Source organism: Pistacia vera, unplaced genomic scaffold, assembly GCF_008641045.1.
Source record: "Pistacia vera cultivar Batoury unplaced genomic scaffold, PisVer_v2 Contig293, whole genome shotgun sequence".
Taxonomy (NCBI): Eukaryota; Viridiplantae; Streptophyta; class Magnoliopsida; order Sapindales; family Anacardiaceae; genus Pistacia; species Pistacia vera.
Window position 1 is genome coordinate 551,749 of NW_022196105.1, and position 11,173 is coordinate 562,921.

The 11,173-nt window shown below is 34.9% G+C and overlaps 1 pseudogene; it reads left to right on the top strand.

Moving 5' to 3' along the window:
* Positions 1-43: 43 nt before the first annotated feature.
* Positions 44-11,173, top strand: LOC116135067 (annotated as a pseudogene).

The following is an 11,173-nucleotide window of genomic DNA, read 5'->3' on the forward strand; positions in this document are numbered from 1 at the left end:
TTGGAGCGAGTTGTAGCTCAGCATAACTTGTGGGGCGATGACCATGGTTTTAAAACCTCGCCTGGCCTGGTCGATTCAACCGGTTGAACCAGGAACTGGTGATTGAGCCTGGTCGGTTCAACTAAAAAACTGAAATTTTCAAATGACCCAGTTTGATATGTGGTTGGACCGGATTTTTTGTTACAAACCGCCAGTCCAACCAGTCGACGCAGCGGTTGAACCGCTTTTTATTTTTTATTTTTTTATATGTCATGTTGAGGTTAGAATGACATCATCATGCTGACATTAGACCTAGCAAAACGGGTCCTTACCCAAGGATCGACCCATACCCGAGTAAATAATATAGGGTATGGGTCCTTAAGACTGGACCCATTTTTTTGGACCCGTACTTGGCTTGGCCCGTTTTGTAAATAAGTAGTCTAGGTACACCCGCGAGTACCCGTTTGAAATTTAAAAATAATAAATAAAAAAAATAAATGCCAAATCCCTAACTCTAACATAATCACATTACAAACTCAACTCCATCTTCTCCACCGTCGCCAGTTCAGCACTTCCTCAGCCTCAATCTAAATAGAAAACCACTCTTTCAATCATCAACCTTTCAAATGGCTTGCACGAAACAAACACTCAAACAGCAAGGAAGTCCACCAGAGGCAAGGCGCTACTTAAGCAGCTAGCCAAGAACTGCTCGAAAGTTAGCTTCAGCGACGGGAGGAGTGAAGAAGCCGCACCATTTCAGGCTGGGAACTGTGGCTTTAAGAGAGATCAGAAAGTACCACAAGAGCATAGAGCTTTTGATTGGGGTCTGCAGGTTTTTGTTGTGCTGGATAAAGAGGTTGGACGCACTCAAGAATCAAGACCAAGTCAACTCCTACTTTTTAGGCTTTTTAGTTTTGTAACACCTTTTAGTTTCTGCTAACTGTGTTTGTTAATTAGTTTCCTACTTTTCTGTATATTTTAAACTTTAAATCTTCCTNCCCAAAAAAAAAAAAAACATAAACTGCACAAACTAACCTGGAAGTTTAAGAGATTTTCAAAGTGTTTACGATTTCGGGCCTCTTTTTCTGGTTGTTGAGATCGGAGATGGCAACGGAGATTACCGATTTCACAGCAAGGAATTGTGTCTGGTTCGCGATTTGGGGGTCTTTGTTTGTGATTTGGGATTTAGGGTAACTGGGAACTGAAATTGATTTGGTGTATCATGTTATACGAATTTGCACTTTGGGGGGAAAACTATCATTTTTTCAAACTTTTTTCACTGGAAAATATCAGTTTAATACCTAATGGTTTAAAAAATCACCAAAGCACCCTACGTAAGTGCACAGTATTTACGCGAGCTGGACCAGGCTCGCGAGCCCACGAGCCAAGCTTCACTGTGTTCGAACTCGACTCGATTAATAAACCGAGTTCGAGCCGAGTTGACTCGATAATAATCGAGTCGAGCCAAGAGCCGGCTCGGCTCGCTTATAGTCCTAGGGATAGTATGAGATTATTGAGGTGATATCATCTTATATTACTTGATTATTATGTTAAGTTGTCCAATAATATAAGATTTCAGTAATCTTCTAAAATTAGTAGTAAGTACAGTTGGTAATACAAGAGATAATTTAATTACCTCCATTTTTTAGGTATTTTAAAATTATTTAGTAGTATTATTTTTGTTACAATTTTACTTATTATTAATAAAATTTTTGGTAAAAAATGCCCTTGTTATTGAAATAATTTACAATAAATTTATGGATAAGTTTAACCTCATACTAAAGATTTTAAGACAAAATTACCCTTGAACTTTAACAAAATTACCTAAGACCACGACCACCACCCTAGCCACCCAAGAGACTACGGGCTGTCGGTCACCACCGTTGGCAACCATTAGCACTGTTTTAAAAACCAGATTAGAGGGGACCGGTTGAACCGTCGGTTGGACCGGTGATGTCATCACACAGCATGATGATGTCAGCACATTAACAAGTCTGATTTATTTTTCTAATTAGTCACCACCTTGCTTGGCATTCACAAGTCTTGTTTATTATTTATGCAACCATTTGTTTAAAATGATAATGGTGGATCACACATTTTCAGCAAATTATAATCACTTTTCTTTTGGTTAAGTCGAATTTATTAACTAGATCCCATGTTTAAATCTTAAACTAACAAACCCTAATTCAGAATTCATCCAAAAAATAGCCTCCATATATATGTATACTAGCTGTCATCATGACTTTGGTGATACAGGAAAAATAACCTCCACATTTTGGGATCAAATTTAGTTTAATACTGGCAAAATAAACTCAGAAAAATGCATGCATTTCGGTGATATAACAAAGTAAATATAAGGGATTCTATTTCATTGAGCACCAACATTCTTTGGAAACAAACTACCTTCAGCAAAATGCAAATACCGTTGAATTGAGCAAGCTATGTCCAAGGTGAGGTGAGCTTTTTTGGTAGTATCTTCCGATCGTGGATAGCCTATCACCATTGATAAGCGTTATCCCTTAAAATCAAGGAAAAGATGACTGCATTGACTCCTTGTAATCTCAGCATAATAACTATACCAAAAATCATGGCATTATCCTTAAAATCCCTCTTGTAACAGCTTAATTCCACCATACCCCTAAAAACATTGTAAGGGGTTGACAATATTGAAAGAATATACTCTTACTGTAATTGCCTAAAAACATATCAATAAAAATAGTGGACGGTTTGATTTTAACTCGCTAAACTACTTTAAAAACTGATTCTTGTGCTTTATTCTTTATATTTTGCTGATTATTCATAATTACACTCACATCTTACTCACTTCCATGAGGGTTGATTGAATATCTCTAGTTGTTACGAGATTTTGTAGCAACAATTTTAAATTGAGAAGAAATATTATTTAGTGAATAATCCTTAGCTCTCATTACTCCTTATAATTAAACCTTACACATATGCTTGTTGTTTGTTCTATACATAATTTTTGTTTATGTATGGATAAACACTCGAAAGAGGAAGGAGATCGGTTTTTATTTTTTCAGTTTAGACATAGTAGATTTGAGTTGTGCTTTTATTACCAAGTTGGAACTTTGAGGTGAGATGGTGCACAATATACATACTTACAAAATTTTCATACAAAATAAGATGACAAAAATGAATTAGAGCGAAACAAAAAGTCAAATCATTATATTCACTCTCTATTTATTTTTTGCATATTACTTTGTTATTTCTTATAAATGTAATATTTCTCAACCCGTATATGACGCTGTAGATTATTTGTTATTTATTTGCTCTAGTGTGCGATGTAAAGGTTTTGGTGAGGATAACTATGAATTATGGTATATAGTATATGTAATAGTTCTCTAGTCAATACATATTATATAAATGACTTATTTATCGTTAGATTTTATATATAAAATACATCTTAGATCTTTATAATAAATATTATCTTAGTTCAATAAATGAATCCAACGACTTTAAACATATTTTGACTAGGAATCTCATCTTAAATAATCAATTATATTAGTTTAGTGTCACTTTGTTAGTTTATTTATTAGCCGAAAGAACTTTTTTAAAGTTATAAATAGGTTTGATTTTATTTTTTAAGTTTATATTTCAAAAGTGCTTATATAATTATAAATAAATTAATTTTACAGTTTACGAGAAGCTGAAAATTAGAGCTTCTTCTATACGCTCTTCTTCACGATTTAAAGTATTGAAATTTCAAAAATATCCCCCATATTTCATGAATTTGATTATTATTTTTTTGTATATTAAGTCTTTTTTGGATAATTTAAGACTTCAAAGCAATTTCCCGCGCCATTCTATGTAAGATAAAAATCCAGTCAAATGAGCATTGTCCACAACATCCTCTAGGCCTATTTCAGTTTCAGTTTTTGGGCCCAGTCACAAGAGGCGCAGCCCTCAACAGATTACGTTTATGATCCAGCCCTATAAAATAATGGGCCACCACTATTTGGGCCTCGTGGATAGGAGTTAGCCCAAAACAAAGCCCAGTACAAGCTAATTTGACATCGTCACGAAGAAAGTTTCGAAACGCGGATTGTTTAGCTAAGCTTCCTGAAGACTACCTTTCCTTATCTTACCTTACTGCCTTGCTTACCAAACCAAACCAAACACTGCTGCCAAAAAAAGAAAGAAGGAAAAGAACACCACCAGCCCACCACCGAATATTTAGATAATCTCCACAATAATTAAGTCGCCTTTGTTTAAACAGTATAATTCATCTGTTTTCTTTCATTTCTTTGACTCTTTTTATCCTTCTTTCTTCTATTTTGAATCTCGATCACGGAGCTTTCTACACTCTTTCTCTGATAATCCGGTAAATATTCCCCTCTATTTGAATGTATTTAATTTCTCTGAATTAATTGCTGAATTTCATCTTTTATTATTTTGTTGTTTTGTGTGGACTTTTTTTGTTTCTCTGTTTAGTATTTCTTGTTTGTAATCGTTTATACAGATCCGATGTTGATCGTTCTTTTTTGGCTTTTAATTTTTTTTTTTTCTCCAAAGTTATTTGCTGGAATGGTTTTATTTTGGGAAATTTATTGATAATTGTAGCTGATCTGATTAGAGATACTTTTCATCGGAATCAATGGTTGATAATTGTTATTGAAGTGGTTATTCATGACTGATTAATTTTCATAAAGTTTTGGTTTATTTTTCTCCGTATCGAAAATTTAAAATTTTCAGTTCTTTTACGTTATTGAGCTTCGTGTGTATTCGAAACAGTTAATTTAGGTTTTGGATGCTGTTTAGACGCAGTCCGTTGGAAAACACAAACAAAGACTTGTATTGTTCTACAGCATAATTTAGTTTTAAAATTTTATGGAAAAGTTTTTTCTAAACCTTCGACTAAAGGTGCTTCTTTTGGATTTTTCACAAGAGCAAAGATTATATCTGACTTATAATCAGACAGGCCCTAAGCTTTATCAAAATTTGAAGTAACTAGAAAATGTTTGGTGCAATGAGAGATTGAATCTTACCCAGATATTTGAAGTAGGTAGCTGCCTTTGATTTTTTTTTTTTTTAATAATTAATTATGCCTATGTTGTTGACAATTTCTTTTTCCAATTTTTGAACAGGGACATGTCTTTATGCGAAATTACCGTCCACAAGGAGATGGCTGCCATGATGGCCTTTGGTCCTCTTTCAATAGAAATAACTTCATCAATATAGTAACAGGACAGAAGTTGGAATTACAATCATGTTAGAAATTATAATGATTTCCACGACTACTCCGGGAAATACAGGGACATTTTAATTATGTCCAACCCGACAATGCACCTCATACAAGAGGAGAAAATTTTCAGCTTCTTCCTGGGGAGATAACACAATGAACTATTTGCCACAGCCCAAGGATATGAAGTGGTGCACCATCAGCCTACAACAATTTGGTTCCACCTGCTTTGAATCTAATACTGAGTCTCTACGTCAACGTTGTAAACTGACCGCTCAAAATTGGATGATGAAGAACCAGTGTTTATGTCGAGGGATGAATTGAGAGACACTCGCCTTCAAAAGACGGTATTGATCAGTACGTGAAACCATTTACGGTATTCATATTGCGCTTTCATTCAGAATCTTGGATTCCGACTTGAATTGTAAGCTCTCTATCTGCATGTCTTAATTTTGTGATTTGTTTTTATTTACTGTATGGGCTTTGTAACCTATCACTTGTGGTGATTATATCCTCATCTTCTGTAGTTTTCTCCTGCCCTTTTATATAACAATAATTCTATTCTACAGACCACAGACCACCATTGGCACTGCCATGGTTTTATGCCACCGGTTTTTTGTCCGTCGATCACACTGCCTGCCACGATCGATTTGTAAGTTACCAATTCTTTCATCCAAAGTTTCAGTTTATGTTCTGCTATTTCTTGGAGGCTTGTTTCCAAGAACTATAGTACTGTGTAAATGTGTCGAAAAACTGGTTCTACTCATTTCGTGGCTTTAGTTTCATGGTATATATATTTTTCAATGATTTGATTTTGAAACGGTTGATTTCACTGCTGCTCTCTTCTCTGTGCAAAGTCTGAGGAGACACCGTCCTCTAAACGTTGTAGTGAGAGCCTCTTCGGAAATTTCCCTAAGCAGGATATTACTCTCTTGTCCTATCTGCTTCCTGTTGTGAGTGGTTCTGTCTCTGAACTCCCCTGTTTTAACATGTAAAAGGGTTATAGGAACAAGTGTTAGGCAATTGATTCATGGATTGACTTCATTAGAGTTTCTGCTCATTTGTTTAACTTTTTTATTAATTTTAAAGTTAATGCTGTCTGGTAATTAAGGTATCTATGCAGAATTTTAGAAACTTTCAGGGATTCTACTCAATTAGCATGCCAATATGCCTGTAGCTGATGTGAACTTAAGAAAGTAAGGTTTTTAGTGTACTGACATAAATTAATTTTGTATCAACAGGACTGGTTGAGCAGTATCGAGACGGGTGACTGAGGCTGAGCAAATGATACTGACTACTCTAAATTTTGAACTAAACGTGCAACATCCATATGGTCCTCTGACATCCATTCTACAAATTAGGTCTTTCACAAACTGTTTTGGTGATGTGGCATTAAACTTGGTCAGTGAAGGGTAGGTTCAAAACTTTCTATGTTTTCAATGATCTTGTAATTATTGAGCTTTTATCTGACAGGTACAATGCATTTGTAATGATCACTTCAAGTAGAATTACGATGTGACTATCTAGTACAGTTGTTCACTTTGATTCTATACACTATGGTCTTTCATTTTTTTATTTTTTTGTCACTTTTGTACTATGATTCTGATTTTGCTCTCTCCTCAGGTCCCTGTTTGGTATGGATTTTTGTAGTTGCTGGAGTATTCACACAGAACCTAATTTAGGAACAAGGAAGTGATCTTGCTCTTGATTGTGTTATCTTTTTATATATTGGGGCTAGTGGTGGTTTCAGATCTCACCAGTTAGCCGACTGAGTTTTTCGGGTAGTAAGGGCTTGAGGATACACTTCCACTCTTTTTTGGTTCAAATGTGGGTGCTAATTGTGTCAATCATTTTCTTCTTCAGAGCCGCAACTCTGCATAGTTATTCTGGCATGGGATATTGATTCTTTGGCATGGCATAATATTGCAGGGGCTACACAATTAGCATGCTCACGTGTTTGATACTGTTAGCTGGCGGATTGATATGCTGTTCATGGAAAGTTTTGTTTTTAAAGTTGAAGTTGACCTGCTGATGTATTGTTGATCACTTTAAGATGCATACCCTATAAACTTGGTCTGAGCTAGTAAAGAAGCTGCAGAACCTCTGATGCCAGTCTGATTTTACTTTTAAATTCTTCTTTTTTAAAGTTCACTTTTATTAAAATGATCTCTATTTGGTACTTTTACAAACTCAAGTTTTTGAAATCTGGCAACTTCTGCCATGCTGTGTATTCTCATTGATATAGACCAAAACCATTGACTTAAGTGGACTAATATTTCATGTATGGTTCTTTTTACCCCATATTTTTTGAGGGTTTGCCAATTTTTTTAGTTTTTTTTTTAATTTACGCAATCATACTCTGTTTTCATTTTTGTTAAACCTTTTGGAGGAATCAGTGTTACACAATTTTCAAAATATGACTAGATTTTTTAAGAAAAAATTCATGGTGTATATACATATATTTGTAGAAATAAAATTTCATGAACTTTTCTACCTGTTATCTATGTATCGGGCTATCACTTTTTTGGGTTTCTACTTTCTAGCCCAATAACATGCATGTATGATAGGTTACCCAAAATATGTCTATTTTTTGCTTAACTTGCTTTTTTTTCTTTTTTCTTTTAACTTTTAGCACATGAAGACAATGTTCTTATATAGCAGAGGGTGGAAAAGATAAAAGGATAAGGATGAGGCATCCTTAATGAAGAGAAAAAGAGAAAGAAAGAAAAAGGGAAAAGAAACCAGCCTTGTGACTAAGAAAATAATTAATTGAAAACCTTTTGTCCATTTTGCTGTTTGAATGTCCCTTAGAAATACTTTAGAAAGTTAAGGTTCCTACACCCATACCCCTCCTCAAATTGCATCAGACTTCTCTTTCATTTGTTTTTCATTTTTCCCCTCTCCATCCTAATATTTCTTATACGCAAAATAAACTTTTGTCTGAACATTTGTTCTTATTTTCTCTAGCAATTATGTGTATGATGCAAAGGTGAAGTTATAGACGGTTGATCGATTTCAGCCAGTTTGGGCAGGTTGTCAGCCAGAATTTTTTTTTTTTTTTTTTTTTTTTTTTTTGGGTGGGGTTTAATTATCCTATTTTTCTATCAGTTTTTGGGTGTCTCAGATGAAATCAGGATTTTGAAGGGCTTCAAGTATTTGTGTATCCTTTATTTTTTCATGGAACATTGTATTCGTCTTTGTTTTTTCTTTACTTCTGAATCGCTTTTCTAATTTGTTGTCCTTGGACCAGCTAACTTGTTTTTGTGCTTCATATGTGGTAGCTTTTTGTTTTTTCCAATATTTTACAAGGTATGGGTCACATTTCTTGATATCTTAATTGCATGTCAAACATCTAAACGAGTAAGATTAGTGATGATGTCAGTTCGCTGTGTCAATACGACAAGTAGGATAGAGATAAGGAGTAAAAGTAAATTACTTCCTAAATAACCACTAAAAATGTATCTAGATTCTCCATGCTTACACTAACATGTCATGAAGATACACACACTTGAATAGTTGCCTATAAGTTGATGAGCTATTTCTTTGAAGTTCAAAAGGATCATTACCTTCCATGCAGAAATGATAGTGCTGGGGTGGTATAATTGCTTGCAGCTCATGCTTTTTCAATTCACCCCGCAAAATTGTTAGCATTTTGATTGGTTATTCACTACTTTATTCTTGTATATCATCATCATTATGATCTCAGCTAATTATGGGTCACCATTACGGATGATCTTATGTAGCCAATCCTGAGAAAGGGACAGTGTTGGATATAGAGCTGTATAGGAATCTGTATTTTTTTGGGGCTGACCAAACATGCCGTGCTAATCACTTCCCTAGCAGGATAAGCTAAGATTTGTGTCTGATTGATATTGTTTGGGTCTTTCTGAGGTCTGAGCTAATAATATATAGACCTTGAGCCTTCGCAACATTAGTTGCACCCATTTGAGAACCAAAGTTAAAAACAAATAAAGATGAAGTAGATGTTGTAGTTCAGAAATTAATGCCTTAAGCATTTGGCTCTGTTGGGTTTGGGCTATCATTTCTTCCTAGGTTCAGGCATGGGCTGGGAGTCTCCAGTCTGAGTTGTATATTGCTGAATTTGACGCAATCTGATTAGATAATACATCATATGACCTGGTCCGTGTCCAGCCCTACTTTGCAACTGTCTAGAGGTCATTGTCTTCTATGACAGTTGCATATTTACAAAAGGCTTCTCTATAACGAGTGAACAATTGCCTAATCAACCCTGAGAATTGAAGTCATTTGTTACTCCTGAAAAGTCATTTTGTATATCCAGATTAATTCCAGAAGAGTCAGATGAGACGGTGAATTTGTGGGGCAATTTGCTAAGACATTGTTGTAAATTTGATACTGGTACTTCCTCCCGCAAGAATAATATTCTTCACCTTGCTTTCAAACAGAAACATTTTTCTTTGAACACACTTCCCTTGCTTAAAATATCCTTTTCAGTCCTGGTTACTGTAATTCTTGGAGTTCTCTATATGTAAATCCGTGTCAATAATCACAACTACTATTTGGAGTTAAAAATGGTGTCAATCGAAATCTCAGTAGTTCTGATTTTTAAAATTTGATGGATCACCCTCACGGCTCTCTGTGCACGTATCATGGTGGAGGTTGAATTATTTTTCTGGGGCCTAAGACGCAGAAATAATTTGGTTTAAATTGTATATATTGTTCCCCCCAGATCTCACTGTTGTAATATTCTTGAAAGTTCCTACACTTGGGATATAATCTACCTACTATATTATGAAAATAAATATAGAAAAATATATGTTGTAATAGAAAATTTCTTAGTTTTATCTCATGTGATAGCCTTCAGTTGAGGGTTTGTGTAATATGTATATGTATGCTCCAGGACATCAGAGCATGCATGTCAACAAGCCTGTCCAATTGATCGAAGACACAAACACTTGCCTTGAGAAATTTAACTGTTTACGATTTGTTGCTACTTCCTGTTTGATTTGTTATTTTATTGCATATGTTTCTGGAGTTAAAAGGCCCCTGCAGCAGAACTGGGTCTGGAGTTGATGTGTTCTGTAGATGAATATTACTGTTTGCTATAGTTTTCGTACTCTATCAGCAATCCTGCAGAGGTTCTTGGAATATATCTACCTGGATGGTGCTTTTTAGTTGGTAAGAAAATGACTTTACTTGGAACCAGTGCTTGATTTTCTTGTTCTTAGCTTTTAGATTTATGTTTGTAGTTTTATCTCATGGACCCTTGTAGCGGGTGGTTTCTGTCAATGTGACAATATATGTTATGTGTAGAGGATGTTGCCTATTCATGTTAGTGTTGCCCCGATGGTTTGACATTTTCTCCGCCTGTTTCTGACAATAGTAATTTTGCTAATTTTATAAGTCTTATTAAAGTTTACTGTTTTGTTTTGCAGGCGGGAGCTCTTATGGCTTCAGTTTAAACCCCATCATATTGCTGCTGGTGCGGCCACCTTGCTGCTAAGTTTCTAAATTTGGATCTTGCTGCTCATCAGATATCTGGCAGGAGTTCCAGACCACACCGGCAATTCTCAAGGTATTGTTTTCAGTATTTTATAATATTTTAATGTTGTATTTGTATGGATACTAACCACTGATATATAACGCGAAATGAGCTTTACAATCACCGAAGTTTGGATTTCTATAACATGAGAAGTGTAGTTAAGAAGCTTCGAGACATTTTCTTCTTTTAATTAAAAACTAAGACACTTCCATATTTCATCTTATTTGTAAAAACTTGTCTTCCGGGATTAAATTTTATACTTGTGTCTTGATAAAGTTGTCAACAATAAATGCATGCACACGGGTTAACTGTCTACTCCCTCATTCTCAGTAGAAGAGATTAAATTTGTTAATTTCCACTTTCAAATTTTTGTGCAGAAAATTATTTATTTTCTTTTAAGTTCTATTTCCCCACATTATGTCTAAATTGTTTGAACTTGTGAATGTTTGATGCAGATTTTTCACAGCAGTTGA